Genomic DNA, 15,391 nt, shown 5'->3' on the forward strand with positions numbered 1-15,391 from the left:
GAAACGAATCTGCCTGCTTCTGTAGGTGGCAGGTGTCTCTCATGCCCTGAATTTTCCAGGAAAGTGGAGCCAATACCAAGTGACAACAAGGTGCTGCTGCTGCTGAGTCACTTCAGTCGTGTCCGACTCTGTGCAACGCCATGGACGGCAGCCCACCAGGCTCCCCTGTCCCCAGGAGTCTCCAGGCAAGAACACTGGGTGGATTGCCATTTCCTTCTCCAATGCATGAAAGTGAAAAGTGAAAGTGAAGTTGCTCAGTCGTATCCGACTCTTAGCGACCCCATGGACTGCAGCCTACCAGGCTCCTCATCCATGGGATTTTCCAGGCAAGAGTACTGGAGTGGGGTGCCATTGCCTTCTCTGATGGATGTGAGAGTTGGGCTATAAAAAAAGCTAAGCACTGAAGAATTGATGCTTTGGAACTGGGTATTGGAGAAGACTTTTGAGAGTCCCTTGGATCGCAAGGAGACCAAACCAGTCAATCCTCAAGGAAATCAGTCCTGAATATTCATTGGAAGGACTGATGCTGAAACTCCAAAACATTCACCACTGGATGAGAAGAACTGAGTCTCATCAGTTCTTAATCACCCACCTGTTGCTGGGCACTAGGACTCTGGGGCAACAAGCCTGGTCTGCATCAGGTGACCCTCAAGTCTCTAGGCGGAGTAGGCATGAGATGGGCAGGGAAGAGACAAGCGTTAGGAGGGAGCAAATAAGAGCCATTCCAAGACCTCACTTTGGAAGCAGCTGAACCTGCATTGGGTCCTGCTTTGCATAACAAAAATAGTAAAACAAAATTAAGGGTAAAACAACTAATTTGCTATTCTTTCTTCAGTTCAGTTCAGTTCAGTCGCTCAGTTCTGTCCGACTCTTTGGGACCCCATGAATCGCAGCATGCCAGGCCTCCCTGTCCATCACCAACCCCCAGAGTTCACTCAGACTCACGTCCATCGAGTCAGTGATGCCATCCAACCATCTCATCCTCTGTTGTCCCCTTCTCCTCCTGCCCCCAATCCCTCCATCATCAGAGTCTTTTCCAATGAGTCAACTCTTCGCATGAGGTGGCCAAAGTACTGGAGTTTCAGCTTTAGCATCATTCCTTCCAAAGAAATCCCAGGGCTGATCTCCTTCAGAATGGACTGGTTGGATCTCCTTGCAGTCCAAGGGACTCTCAAGAGTCTTCTGCAACACCACAGTTCAAAAGCATCAATTCTTCAGCATTCAGCTTTCATTTCCTTTTAGCAGATAATGTAAAATAAATAAAATATATACACATATAAAATATATAATATTTACATATGTCTTATAATAATAAGGAACATATATATATATAAGTCTTAGGGGCTTCCCTGGTAGCTCAGCTGGTAAAGAATCTGCCTGCAATGCAGGAGACACCGGTTCAATTCCTGTGTCAGGTAGATCCCCTGGAAATAGGGAACCCACTCCAGTACTCTTGGACACTTTCATGGACAGAGGAGCCTGGCGGGATCATAGAGAGTCAGACATGACGGAGCAACTAACACTTCCATACATCAAGGGACAAAAAGAAGTAAATGTAATAATACCACCAATTCTGTGAATGCCAGTGTGTCACTTAAGTAAGGCGCATCAAGGGTATTTCACTCCCTTAGTTGCAACTAAGGATTCCTCCCCAGGCACTGGTTAGAAATGATGCTTTGACCATCAACCTGCTCTGCCTCCTCAGTTATTACAGATATGAGATTAGGGCTCTGTGCCATTTGTCAGCCAAGGAAAAATATTTTGTACCATAAACCTACAAATGGTGGAGGGAAGGGAAAATATAGTTCACAAGAATTGCAGGTAAGTTTTATAAAAAGGTGGACTAGGGATTCCTCACGTATCCAGGAAGGGGAATCTGGGAGGGAAGCTCAGCCCCTCATCCTCCCATTAACATGCAAATGTGAGGTCTACGTGGCACCAAGCCGGGGATGAGGGTGACTCACTTCCCTCTTGGACTCTTGAGGTCAGAGGTAATCCAGGGAGGGACTATTTAGCCTGCTGGAGTTCTCAACAGCCTCACTTTGGGCCGGCCTTCACACACTACTCTTTGATTCCCAATAATACTAAGCAAGGTAAGCGGGGGCCTGGGAGGTGGGGAAGGGAGGGAGCAAAGGGACTCCACTCTCAGCCTCCCTCTCCACTTCTATCAGGACTGCTGACCCTGCGACCAGAGCTGAATGTGTGGAGGGGGCTTGAGCCCACCTTTACCATGGGGTGTTGGGAACCTCTGGTCTTGTCTTGACCCAGGTTACTATGAAGCCCTGGAACTTAGACCAGCTGGGCAGTGAGCAGGGGACAGAGATGGGGTGTTAGAGGTGGCCAGGATTCTGGAGATCAGGGAGCCAAGCAAAGTCATTATTAACTTCAAAACTGTGGTCTGAGCAGATTAAGGGGGTGGGCTGGAAGTGGCCCACAGGCTGCAGTGGGATAGAGGGCAGGGCTGGAACGGAAGACAGATGCCCTCCTGAAAGTCGCTCAGTCATGTCCGACTCTTTGTGACCCCAAGGACTATACAGTCCATGGAATTCTCCAGGCCGGCATGCTGGAGTGGCTAGCCTTTCTCTTCTCCAGGGGATCTTCCTAACCCAGGAATCGAACCCAGGTCTCCTGCACTGCAGGCCGATTCTTTACCAACTGAGCTATCAGCAAAGCCTGAAATCAGGCAGAGCAGTTTTTACTTCACACTCTGTTTCTCAGAAAGACAGTGGTGTCCTTGCATCCAGAACCAGTGCTCCCACACTGCCTCCAGGATGTCAGCTAGAGCCATAGAGAGCGGGGAAGGCGATGCCTTGGGCCCCCTCCTGCCAGAATTGCTGTTGGAAGGTGAGTGCCCTTGGGAAATCTCCAGAGGGAGGGTGGCCCAGAGCTTGGGGTTCCTGGACGTGGGCAGCAAGGGTCTGGGTTCTGACCTGGTGCCCATCAAGTCTCTTTCCCCTGGGCTTCAGCCTCCTGCTCTGTGCAGTCAGGACCCCCAGCTCTCCACTGGTGCTGGGCTTCTCCCTGGTTCACCTCCAAGCACCCTTGACACCTCTCAGCTCAGCTTCCTCTGAGGTCCCCTCCCTACATCAGAGATTCTGGGGTCTTCAGGAAAGGGTGGAGGGGGCTGTGTGGGGTCTGTTCCCCAGCTGCCTGCCCCGCTGTGTGCTCCCCCATTATTTCTTTCTTCCAGAGGAAGAAGAACCTTCCCAATCAACCAACCAGGCCTCCTATGGCTCTTCTCCTGGGAAGCCACCACAGGGGCCACATCAGGGACCAGATGACTTTGGCTCTGACCCCAGAGACCCACCCAATTTCTACCATTATGCAGGTAAGCTATCTCTGAGCACCAATCCATGGATCCTCGCCCCACACCCACTGCTTAGCTCTACCTGCTAAGTTGTCAGTGTAAGGACAGTCTTCCTGATGGAATCTCTCTGACACACTGTCAGAAAAAAGCCACACTGTACACAGGAGATGAAATAAATGATGCTCTAGAATCAGAGAGACCGCACTTCAGGGTTTAGCTCTGCCTCTGACTTGCTGAGTGACCCAGAGCCAGTCACTTGCCCTCTCTGGGCCTTTATAGGTTTGTTTTTAAGCATAGGGGTCACTCTTAGGGGTCTCTCAGAACCAGGTCACTTCCAATTAGGTGGGGCAGAGGTGCTGCTCAGGTTAGATGCCTGACAGCCACGTGGCACAGGCTCGGGCATGGCTCTTTGCCAGTTAAAGGTCACTGCCCATGATTTCCTTTTGCCCCCCAGCACCCAAGGCAGGTAAGTTTCATTTCTCTATTTGTGCTCCTCCCTTGATGCCCCAGGGCCAGGTCACTAATGTCCTCCCAGAACACACCCTCCAAGAGCAGATTTACCTCTAATGTGGGGCCATCCTAGGGCCACGGCAGCAAAAGTCACAGAGTTTTTTAAAGTCCTTTCAGAATACACATAGCATGAAATTTACCAAAACAACTGGGCTTCCCTGGTGGCTTATATGTTAAAGAATCTGTCTGCAATGCGGGAGACCTCGATTCGATCCATGGGTTGGGAAGATCCCCTGAAGAAGGGAGCGGCTGCCCGCTCCAGTATTCCTGCCTGGAGAACTCCATGGGCAGGGTTACAATTCATGCAATCAGAAAGAGTGGACTGGACTGAGTGACTAACAAACATGACCATTTGTTAGCATACACTGAATTGTTGTTTTTTGTTGTTCGGTCACTAAGTCGTGTCTGACTCTGCAGTCCCATGGACTGCAGCACGCCAGGCTTCACTGTCCTTCACTATCTCCCAGAGTTTGCTCAAACTCATGTTCATTGAGCTGGTAATGCCAGCCAACCATCTCATCCTCTGTCACCGTCTTCTCCTCCTGCCCTCAGTCTTTCACAGCGTCAGGGTCGTTTCCAGTGAGTCGGCTCTTGAACAGTGGTAACCATATTCGTGTTACTGTGCCTCCCATCTGCAGAACTCTTTTCCTCTCCTCATACTGAAACTCAATTAGACATTAACTATTGTTTTCCTCCTGCCACTTCCTGGCAACCACAGCTCCTTCTGTCTCTTTGCTCAACTAATCTAATCTAATTTCCATGTGACTGGAATCATACAGCATCTGTTATTTTCTGACAGGTCTATTTTAGTTAGCATAAGGTTCCCCAGGTTCCTCATATGTCAGAAGTTCCTATTTAAAGTTGAATGATATCCTCTCGGGCATCTATACTACTTGGTAATGATCCATTCATCCATTCATCGACACTTAGTTTGCTTCCTCTTGGCAACTGTGATCACTGCTGCTATGAACGTAGGGTGCAAATATCTCTTTAAGACCCTGTTTTCAATTTCTTTGGATCTATATTCAGAAATGGGATTGCTAGGTTATATGATTTTCTATTCTTAATTTTTTCAGGAACTGTCACACTGTTTTCCATGTTTGTTGCACCATTTTATATTCCTACCAACAGTGCACAAATGTTCCAGTTTCTCCACATCCTCACCAACATTTGTTATTTTCCATTTTTGTTATTTTTATATAGTGGCTTTCCTGATGGGTGTGGTGTGATATCTCGTTGCAGTTTTGATTTGAATTTCCTAATGCTTACTGATATTAAGCATATTTTTCTATTCTTGTTGGCCATTTGTATATCTTTAGGGAAATGTCTATTCTGATTCTTTGCCCGTATTTTCTTTATTTTTTTTTATCTGCACTGCGCCTTCATTGCTGCATGTGGGCTTTCTCCAGTTGCACTGCACATTTGCCCATTTTTAAATCAAATGATTTTAAATCAAGTTTTCTGTTGTTGGAGGAATTCTTTATACTATGTCCTGAATATGAACCTCTAAACAGATACATGCTTTGCCAATATTTTCTACCATTCTGTAGGTTGCCTTTTCACTCTGTTGATTGTGCTCTATCTTAGTGAATTAGGGCTGCTATAACTAAATGCGGTAAATCCGATGGCTTAAAAAACCAGAAACTTATTTTCCACAGTTCTGGAGGCTGGGAAATCATGATCTAGGCAGCAGTGCACTCTGTGTGTGATGACAGCTCACATCCTAGAACAACCATCTTTTCGCATTAACCTCCCATGTTGGGAGGAAAAGAGGCACTCTCTTGGATCTCTTTTATAAGGAAATTGATCTCAATCAGGACGGCTCTGCCTGCAAGTCTTAATCAGCTCCCATAGGGCCACCTCCTAACATCATCATATTGGGCATTAGGTTCCAATATATCATTTTTTGGGGACACAAACATTCAGACCATAGCATGACTTAGGATGCCCAAAGGTGCACTTTGGATTAGTACTTCTTTCTCTGAACTCCTCCTTCGGTGCCTCCTTGATCCCAAGCCTGTGCCTGGCACAGGAGAAAGCAGCAGTGAATGCAGCTTGGCCCTCGACCTGAAAGAACTCAAATTCCAGCAGAGATTCCAGAGAATCATATTGCCTTGTGGGAAATTTTGTGGCAGCAGGAGCACAACTAATTCACACTTAGGAGTCTATAGGTGAAGGTGGCCGAGGAAGACTGGGAACGCGTGCTCAGAGCAGGTTCTGGAAGATGTGTTGGATGGCAGAGTCCTTAAAAATGTGCCTGGATTTGGCCAGCAAAAGATTGAACATCAGGAGGCAGGGAGGTGGCTTCTATTCATTCCCTAGTATCTAAGCAGAAGCCTGATCATGCAGGGACCCCCTCATGCTCATGGAACAGGTGGACTTTAACTTATGGGCCACAGGGGGCAAAGAGGGGATTTAACACCTTCATTCTTCTTCCCTGTACCCAGTGGCCAACATCCTCTGTATTGTCCCCTTCCCTGATCTGGGACTACAAGAGGTGATGGTAACTAGGATGGCAGTGGTAGAGCCAGAAACAGATTGGAGAGATGCGGCCACAAGTCAGAGTTTGTCACCAACAGCTAGACAATGATGCTAGAGAGATAAGGAAGGATCCTCCCCTAGAGCCTTCAGAAAAAGCCTGGCTCTCTTTACACCTTGATCTTGGATCTCTGACTGGGAGAAAACATGAGAGAATTAGCACAGTTCCTGGTAATTCCTTACTGCAGCCTCAGGAAACTAACACAGGCACGCGCTTTGTAAGTTGAAGATTTGTAACAACTTAAGAGTTGGCAGGTGGAGGTTCACATTTTTAGCAATGAAGTATTTTTAAGGTATGCACATTGTCTTTTTAGACATAAGGCTGTCACACCCTTAGCAGACTAGTGTATAGTCTAGTTATGCATAAATATAACTTGTATATAGACATAACTTTTATATGCACTGAAAACCAAAAAGTTCACATGATATTCCCTTTACTTTGGTGATCTGTAACCTGATCGACAGTATCGCCGAGGTGTGCCTGGACAGAGATTGAAAATCTCATTGCGTTTGCTGAAATGTTGAAGGCTGTGTTAGAGTCAGAATCTGTAAGAGGAGGAGGTGAGAGTCTCCACGGGAGCGCTGGTCATTGATCATAGAGAGAGGGATTTTTCGCTGGTGATGGGTCTAGGGCAGCACTCTCTGGTAGTGCCCTCTGTGATGGTAAGCGTGTTCCCTGCGTGATCCAGTATGGTAGATCACACTAGCCAGATGCAACTATTGAGCACTTGAGCAGTGGTCCATGCAATTCAGGAACTGAGTTTTAAGTTTCATTAAGTGAGATTTAACTTGAACACTCGAATGGGTAGTTGTTCCCATAGTGGTGAGCTTGGGCTAGGGCCCTAGTCCCCAACCTTTTTGGCGCCAGGACCAGTTTCAGGGAAGATACAGGCACGGAGGGGGAGGATGGTTTGGGGATGATTCAAGCACATTGTATTTATCATGCACTTTATTCATATTATTATTGGATTGAGATATATAATGAAATCATTGTACAACTCACCATAATGCAGAATCAATGGGAGCCCTGAGCATGTTTTCCTGCAACTAGATGGTCCCATCTGAGGGTGACAGGAGACAATAATACCTGAAGTGTCTTACTTATGTCCAGTCTACCCGTCATCTCCTTTTGGTTACTGTTACTGCAGAAAACCCTGCTTCACAAAGATAGGCTGTAGGAAACAGAAGCAGGCTTTTCAGTGCTTTTGTGGCAATCTCAAGCTATTCTGCCTTGATTTTAATCTAGAACATATGGAGATTTGAAATCATCTCAAACATACTTTCAGAGAAGGCAATGGCACCCCACTCCAGTACTCTTGCCTGGAGAATCCCATGGACGGAGGAGCCTGGTAGGCTACAGTCCATGGGGTCGCTAAGAGTCGGGCACAACTGAACAACTTCACTTTCACTTTTCACTTTCATGCATTGAATAAGGAAATGGCAACCCACTCCAGTGTTCTTGCCTGGAGAATCCCAGGGACAGAGGAGCCTGTTGGGCCGCCTTCTATGGGGTCGCACAGAGTCAGACATGACTGACGTGACTTAGCAGCAGCAGCAGCAGCAAACATACTTTCAAGGCCACTGTTATTTGTGATCTCAAGCAGTTGATCCTCTTCTAGCAGGCACAAAGTCAGTTTACCTGGATTATTTACAAATGGGTCAGGGATCCATTCCTTCCCAGTTCAGGGGTCTTCTGTGGTTGAGAAGTAATGGTCAAACTCTTTTGAAAGCTGAAATAAGTGGATCATGCACCAGTTTGGAGAAAGACGACCCTGACCGAGTCTCTTTCCAAATCTCTGCTAATATTTGAAACATGTCAAAATTCCCAGTGTTCATTCATTGCCTGCATAATTCCAGTTTGGCTCTAAATGCAGCCACTTGACCTGGTGACTTGAACAGTTGACATTCTCCCCTGAAGTGTCAGACTGAGTTCACTGAGCAAGTTGAATACGTCACACAAGTAAGGATGTTTTTCGACACCTTCTGTGTCACTGAAATATGCTGCCAGTGGTGACTGCTTTTCTAAAAGAAATCCCTGGAGCAGCTCTCACAACTCAAAACTGCTGGCCAGTGATCTACTTTTAGAAAGCTGTCTCATTTCTGTGTGTAAGAGAAGACATTTGTGCTCTGCATCCATTTCCTCACAGAGCTGCATGAACAGACATGAGTTAAGGGCATGTACTTTAATGTGGTTGATAATTTTCATCACTTCCTGCAAAACGTTAAGTTCAGGTGACATTTTTCAGCGGGTGAGCATTTCTCTGTGGATGACAGTGTGTAGACTCACATTCAGAGGTGACCACTTTGATCAATATAGTGAAAACCAGAATTCCATCCAGTCATGGCACGCACTCCGTCCGTGCATATAGCAATGCAAAATGACCAGTTCAGGTTTCCTGATATGTAGTCATTCAGAGACTTGAATAGTTTTGAAGCTGTGGTTTTGCTTGGCAAGAAAAGGGCACGTAAAACATCCCCGTGCACATCCTCCTGAAGAATATATCGCACAAAAACAAGTAAAGTTGCCTTGTGGTCAACATCGGTAGATTCACCAACCTGGATTGCATACCACTGCTGCTGCTGCTGCTGCTAAGTTGCTTCAGTCGTGTCGGACTCTCTGCGACCCCATAGACGGCAGCCCACCAGGCTCCTCCGTCCCTGGGATTCTCCAGGCAAGAACACTGGAGTGGGTTGCCATGTCCTTCTCCAATGCAGGAAAGTGAAGAGTGAAAGTGAAGTTGCTCAGTCGTGTCCGACTCGTAGCGACCCCATGCACTGCAGCCCACCAGGCTCCTCCGCCCATGGGATTCTCCAGGCAAGAGTACTGGAGTGGGTCGCCATCGCCTTCTCCAATTGCATACCACCGTGACTCATTAATCCTTTCTAACAATTGGCCTCAACATGTCTGCTGTTTCACATGCCAGCTTTTGAACTTCAGCCTCTCCTAAAGAGGAACACATGCCAGCTTTTGAACTTCAGCATCTCCTAAAAGTTCATGACAAATGACTTTAGCAGCAGGCAGGATCAATTCTTCACCAATAGTAAACAGTTTCTTAGATTTAGCAATGCAGTTAACCACTAAGAATGATGCTCTCAGTGCAGATACATTTGATAAAGTGAAGGCCTTTGATAATTGCTTCCGTTCTTCATGTTCACATTTTTTTTTTAAATTTTGAAAAACCGCAAAGGCTTGTCTTTTAATGCAGGGTGCTTGGTTTCCATGTGGCAAAGCAGTTTTAAAGGTTTCAAAGCTTCATTGGGTAGCTGGTCCCACGTGTTACACAAAGCAGGATTGGAGAACGTGAATCACCTGCTGCAATGAACTTGTACTTTAGCAGTCTTGGTATTTTCTTTTGAATGTAGCTTTCTCTTCGTTGGCCATCTTAGAGTCTTCTACAGTCTCATCATTGGGTCTTTCTCCATTTTCAAAGAAACCTTCAGCGACATTTGCTTAAAATTTTTTTTTTTTTACTTATTTTGTCAAGGGTTAGCTTGTGGGCTTACCAAAACTGTGACTAAAACAAGTGCACAGTGCAGGAAAGAGGCAAGGATGGAAGTGGTAAAGAAAATAGTGAGTGGGACATGTGGGGACTAAAATAAGTGTCGGATTCTGACTGAAAGCCTGCCACCAGATGCAGCTTGTCACTTGCCACTCACTAGTAGGGTTTTGATATGAGTCTGCAAGGTATTCATTTATTATGGTCCCTGTGCAGTCAAACCTTTCTGTTAGTGATCATCTGTATTTGCAGCTGCTCCCCAGTCCGACCATCACCATCTCAGCTGCAACTCAGAGCATCAGGCATTAGACTCTCATAAGGAGTGGGCGACATCAATCTATCACAAGCACAGTTCACGGTAGGGTTCAAGCTCCTACGAGAATCTAATGCTGCCGCTGATCTGACAGGAGGTGGAGCTCAAGCGTTAATACGAGCGAGGGGGAGCGGCTGTAAATGCAGATGAAGCTTCGGTGGCTCACCTGCCACTCAGCCCCTGTTGTGCGACTGGGTTCCTAACAGGCCAGGGACCAGTATCGGGGTTGGGAACCCCTGGCCTAGGGTATGACCTTGGGTGTATGTGGCATAGGATCCAAGATTCTTGAAAGTGAGGAGGTGAGAACTGTAAGATCAGTTCGTTGAAAACATCGTCTGTGCAGAAATGGAAACCCTCAAGACAGGTCAGGGGTCCTGATGGAGAGAGATGTTGGTGAGCCACGAGCTACAACCTTCCAGAAATGACTGGGGGATGGAGACTGCTTTTCCAACTTCTTTCCCTTGCCTGAGACCTAGACTCTTTTTCATGGAGAGCTATCTGAGCTCACTCTTGCAGATCCTGAAATCTCTGGAACTGTCCCAGGTGTCCAAAATCCCTAGTCCCTGCCAGACCCAAGAGCTCTGAGCAACTCAGTCTGGTCCAGGCGTGCTCTGTCCAGTGTAGCCAGGGGCTCCAGCCTCAAGGCAGGACATGCAGAGGAAGCATGGTGCCTTCTAATGGGGGAATAAGGGGTGCTTCCTGCAGAAAGTCACAAGTAGGCTGAGCCCTAGAGGATGGGGGGCTTCCACTCCAGCTGTAGCCTGGGATGGGCACAGGGTGTCTGGAAGATGAACAGACAGAACAGTCAAATATATTCCATTGCAAAAAAGTAGCATGCTTTTCTTGATTTTTTTTTTAATGATACCAAAATGTGTTAAGTTCAAAGAGCAGCATGAAACCTTTTCAAGGCAGATTCCTCTCCCCATCTGGAGCATCACAGAGCTCTGGACTCTTGTCCATCCTCCTCTGATTTCTGGAAAATCAGACTTCTCTGTAAAAGCAGAGAGAGCCACACAGGGCTTCTGTCTCCTGTGATCCCAACTCCAGGGAACCCTTCACACTGGGACAGCAGCAGAGACTCAGTGGAAGTCCATTGCTGGGCACTCACAGGGGTTCTTTCTGTCTCCAGGCATGACTGCAGCTGCTGTGATTGGAGGAGGTAAGTCTCCTTGGGAAGAAGCTCAAGGACGCATCTGCCCCTGTCCCTGGGCTCCTGGGAGCAACCTTCCTTGACCAAGTCCAAGATTGCCTTCAGCCCCAAGACCTGGGTGGGTAGGGGTGGGGTGGACAGGGAACAGAGGTTGAATTCTTGAGGTAACAAGAACCTAGCTGAGAAGGAACTGAAGGAAACTCATTCATAACAACCACTTCCAATCTCAGCTTCTCCCAAGTGCAGACTGGGATCCAGGCAAGTTGGTAGATCTGTCTGAACCCATGATTCCTCCCCAGAAAGCAGTGCCAGGGGCCCTTCCAAATGGCTGTCAGGAGTGTGTGAGCTGAGTTGTGTGGATTACTCAGAACTGCTCTGCCTACGACCCTCTAGTCATCCAGCAAGCCTAGCGGTTTCCTGCTGGGCCTCTGGCCAGGGTCCTCCCACATGGTGGCCAAAATTAAAGAAAATGAAACATTTCTGTCATACCAGCCACAGTCTCAAGTACTCAGTGGCCACATGTGTCCGCCGTGTGGACTGTACAGACACAGAAGGTTCCTGGGTGCAGAAGGTCCTATGCCTGCACTGTCTGGAGATGTAGAGACCCTGGGGGGATGCTCACCGGTGGCCTCAGGGCAGAGGACAGAAGCTTCCACCCGGCAGCTTTTCAGAAGAGCAGTTCTGTCCTCACACTCTGGGCCTGTGCTTGCACGAAAGACACCAGTTCCCACCAAAAGGGGGTATTTGAAGACCCCTCCTTGTTTCAACTTTATTTCATAAAGGGCAAACTAAAGCCCAGGGAGGACTGCTGACTCTTTCAGGGTCACAGGCAAGCAGAGTCAGGAGCAGGCCTGGGTTCCAGGTTCTTGGAGGAGGACGGGGTGTCGGGGTGGGTGTCCACCCAGTTGTGTCCACACCTACAGCCTTCCCTTGCCTCTAGCCCTGTGGTCTGAGGAAAGCGAAGAGGACCCCTCACCTCAACCCCCCAGGAAGGTGTCAGGGAGGTCTGGCGAGCCTGTCCCTCGCAGCTAGCCCTGAAGTGTCTCTGCCCTTACAGTCATGGCCGTGAGGGCTGTGCCTGAGTTGCTGGACACCGTGGGCTTCACCAGAAAAGGAATCTCCAGCTCCTCCTTAGCGGCCAAGATGATGTCATCAACTGCAAGAGCCAATGGGGGCGGAGTTCCCTCTGGGAGCCTAGTCTCCAATCTCCAGTCCAAGGGTAAGTGTCTCCCGGGGAGGAGGCAGAGGAGGGGTAACAAATCAGCACAAGATTGATCCAGATGCTAAAGAAGCAGACAGGCTTCTTCCAGCTTCGTGGTCCTCAGTGTCCCACTTATCCTTTGTATCCCCGTCACTGTTCCCTCTTCTGGTTGGGTGTGGGGTGGTGGGACGAGGGGTGTGTCGCTCAGGAGGCCTGCATTCCTCATCAACCCTAAAAAACCTGGTTAGATGCCCACTCCTCCCCGAGCCCAGCCTGGTGCTGTGAAGGGGAGGGACAGCCTGTCATTTCTCAGAGAGTCTGTCCTGTCACTGATGGACTGATCATTGGCGTTCATGTCTCCTCTTTGGGCAGCCATGTGCAGCCACCCCTCCCTGAGCAGATATCCTGGGGTCTCAGAAGTAGAGGAGGAAACAGGGGTGGGATGTTGGTGTCTAGGGCCTCCAGTCAGTCCTGGGGTCTCTGACACCCACAGTCTTGCCGGGGACTGCTGGGTCTGCCTGTCCTCTTGTGCTCTAACCTTCTCCCCTCCCCCAGGGGCAACTGGACTTTCCACACCATCCAACATCCTCCTGGGATCTGCTGGGGCACTTTTGGGGGCCTTGCTGTGGGATTCCTACAGCTCCTCCAGGAGGACCCAGTACCGAAGCAGAAATGAGCTCCCATTCTGGAAATGACCCTCCAGGGCATCAGGATGTCAGTCTCCCAAATCACAAGTCCCCTGCCTCCCCAAATTCTTCAAAGAATCATAAGAAATAAAGTTGAGATGCAGTGACCTTCAGTAAGTGTCCGTGCTGTGTTCTTGTTCACCAGGCAGGTGCGGGGCACCTACAGAGCCCTGTAGGTGTTGGGTGTAGGGCAGGAACTCTGTAAGAATGAGCACCAATCCAGAACAGGAAGCCAAGTCTTTTCCCAGTCCTGCCACTCAGTTTTGACCCTGCGAAGACTGTGTCTCTTCTTTGAGCCTCAGTTTGTTGCTTTTCAGATGGGAACTTGGACCACATGTCTTCAAACACCTCAGCCAGAGGAGCCAACGGCTTGGCCCTGGGGTCAGTTTGAGGCACTGACCCTCAGTTACCAAGCCCTTTATCCTCAGGCAGTATTCATTCCCTCCCCTCCCCACCCAAGACTCTGGGTCTGGCTGTTTCGTGACTCATCAGTAACACTGTCTGTCTGGCCTGGTGGCCTTTGGAATGCTTAAGTGGGAAGAGAATCTGCATTTCTTTTTTTTTTTTAATTGTAAATTTTATTTTATTTTTAAACTTTACATAATTGTATTAGTTTTGCCAAACATCAAAATGAATCTGCCACAGGTATACATGTGTTCCCCATCCTGAAATCTGCATTTCTTGAGCGCTGTGTCTCTGTTGTCTAGAGCTCAGTTCACTGGCCCCAAGTGAGACCGCCCAGAACCTGCAAGGACAGACAGGTCTCCCCACCATGGGGCTCCCAAGAGGCTGGTCAGTGCAGAACACTCACTTCCTAAGACCCACTGGGTGCCTCGCCCTGGATCCAGTGCCAGGCTCCGTGTGTGTTAACTTGGCACCTGCAACCTGCCAGCCCATGTGGATAACCCACACCAGGTTCTGAAAGACCTGCTTCTACTTAAACGTGAGTCTCGGATCCTAACCTGTTGGCTCCAGGACTCCAGCCCAGGTCCCCACTCTGGCCTTCACATCTGCCTTCCCTCCTGCTCCTTCTCCACCTGGCTGTCTCCTTACGATGCTGCCTCAGCTCACTCCTGCAGCTTCCAGCTGGCTTCAAGGGCTCCATCCCAGTCTCCTATGGCTGCAGTAGATTGGCGGGGTCCCTCTCAGCCCAGTGTGTGTAACATTGAACAAAGCTGACTCCACACTGGGTCTATTCCTTTAGCTCTAACTTTTGTTCTCTGTTGCCTGTGCTTAGTCATGCTGGCTTGCACCTTTGTAAAAGAATGTTTCCTGTAGCCTGAAATACACAGGACAGCCCATTCTCAAGGCTCTGGCTCTTAATGATAGAACACTTTAAAAAGCTGCAGAACAGAGCATAACGTTTGTTTAGTAGGAGGTTTATAGGAACATTGTGACCAGACCTATGGGAATAGTACCAAGAACAAAGGCACCAAGGAGATTGAACAATCAGCCACATCCCCTCCCCTTTTAGAATAAAAGAAGCCTGAATTCTAACTCCGGGAAGATGATTTTTTGGGACATTTGACTGCCATCTTCTCAGTCTGTTGGTTTTCTGAATAAAGTCTCTTTTCATTGCCCCAACAACCTGTCTCTCAATTTATTGACCTGTCATGTGGCAAGTAATATGAGCTTAGACTCCAAACAGGTGCAGTGTTGGTGGGCAGTTTGAGGAAAGCACAGATATAATGCCATTAAGAGACCTGTGGTCAAGGACAGAAATGACCACGTCCCAGTGCCCTTTCAACGTACCTGTACAGTTCATCTCACTGAGAGCTGGAATTTATTATCCCTCCCTGAAGCCGAGCTGGCCTTCTGGAGGAAAACTAACACAGAGACCTAATGGAGGGAGTCAGTTCTTTTTTCCCAGACAAGGTTCAGGAGTGAGCCCAGCTAAGATTCACAAAGCCAGCCCACTGCTGACTGCAGGTGTAGGAGGGAGCTCAGCTGAGACCAGGAAAACCACATGCCTAAACTACTGAATTGATGCTTTTGAACTGTGGTGTTGGAAAAGACTCTCGAGAGTCCCTTGGACTACAAGGAGATCAAACCAGCCCATCCTAAAGGAGATCAGTCCTGGGCGTTCATTGGAAGGACTGATGTTGAAGCTGAAACTCCAATACTTTGGCCACCTGCTGTGAAGAGCTGACTCATTTGAAAAGACCCTGATGCTGGGAAAGATTGAAGGC

General features: G+C 48.3%; 1 pseudogene across 1 annotated transcript; it reads left to right on the top strand.

Annotated features, from left to right (window-relative positions):
- The first annotated feature begins 1,995 nt into the window (after nt 1-1,995).
- On the top strand, nt 1,996-13,315 carry LOC104985838 (annotated as a pseudogene). The gene is made up of 6 exons (XR_824973.1): nt 1,996-2,093; nt 2,719-2,844; nt 3,191-3,328; nt 11,295-11,324; nt 12,373-12,534; nt 13,072-13,315. The product of XR_824973.1 is annotated as an interferon alpha-inducible protein 27-like protein 2 (transcript).
- Nucleotides 13,316-15,391: the final 2,076 nt, after the last annotated feature.

This window comes from Bison bison, unplaced genomic scaffold (assembly GCF_000754665.1).
Source record: "Bison bison bison isolate TAMUID 2011002044 unplaced genomic scaffold, Bison_UMD1.0 scf7180017864061, whole genome shotgun sequence".
In the NCBI taxonomy this organism is placed as follows: Eukaryota; Metazoa; Chordata; class Mammalia; order Artiodactyla; family Bovidae; genus Bison; species Bison bison.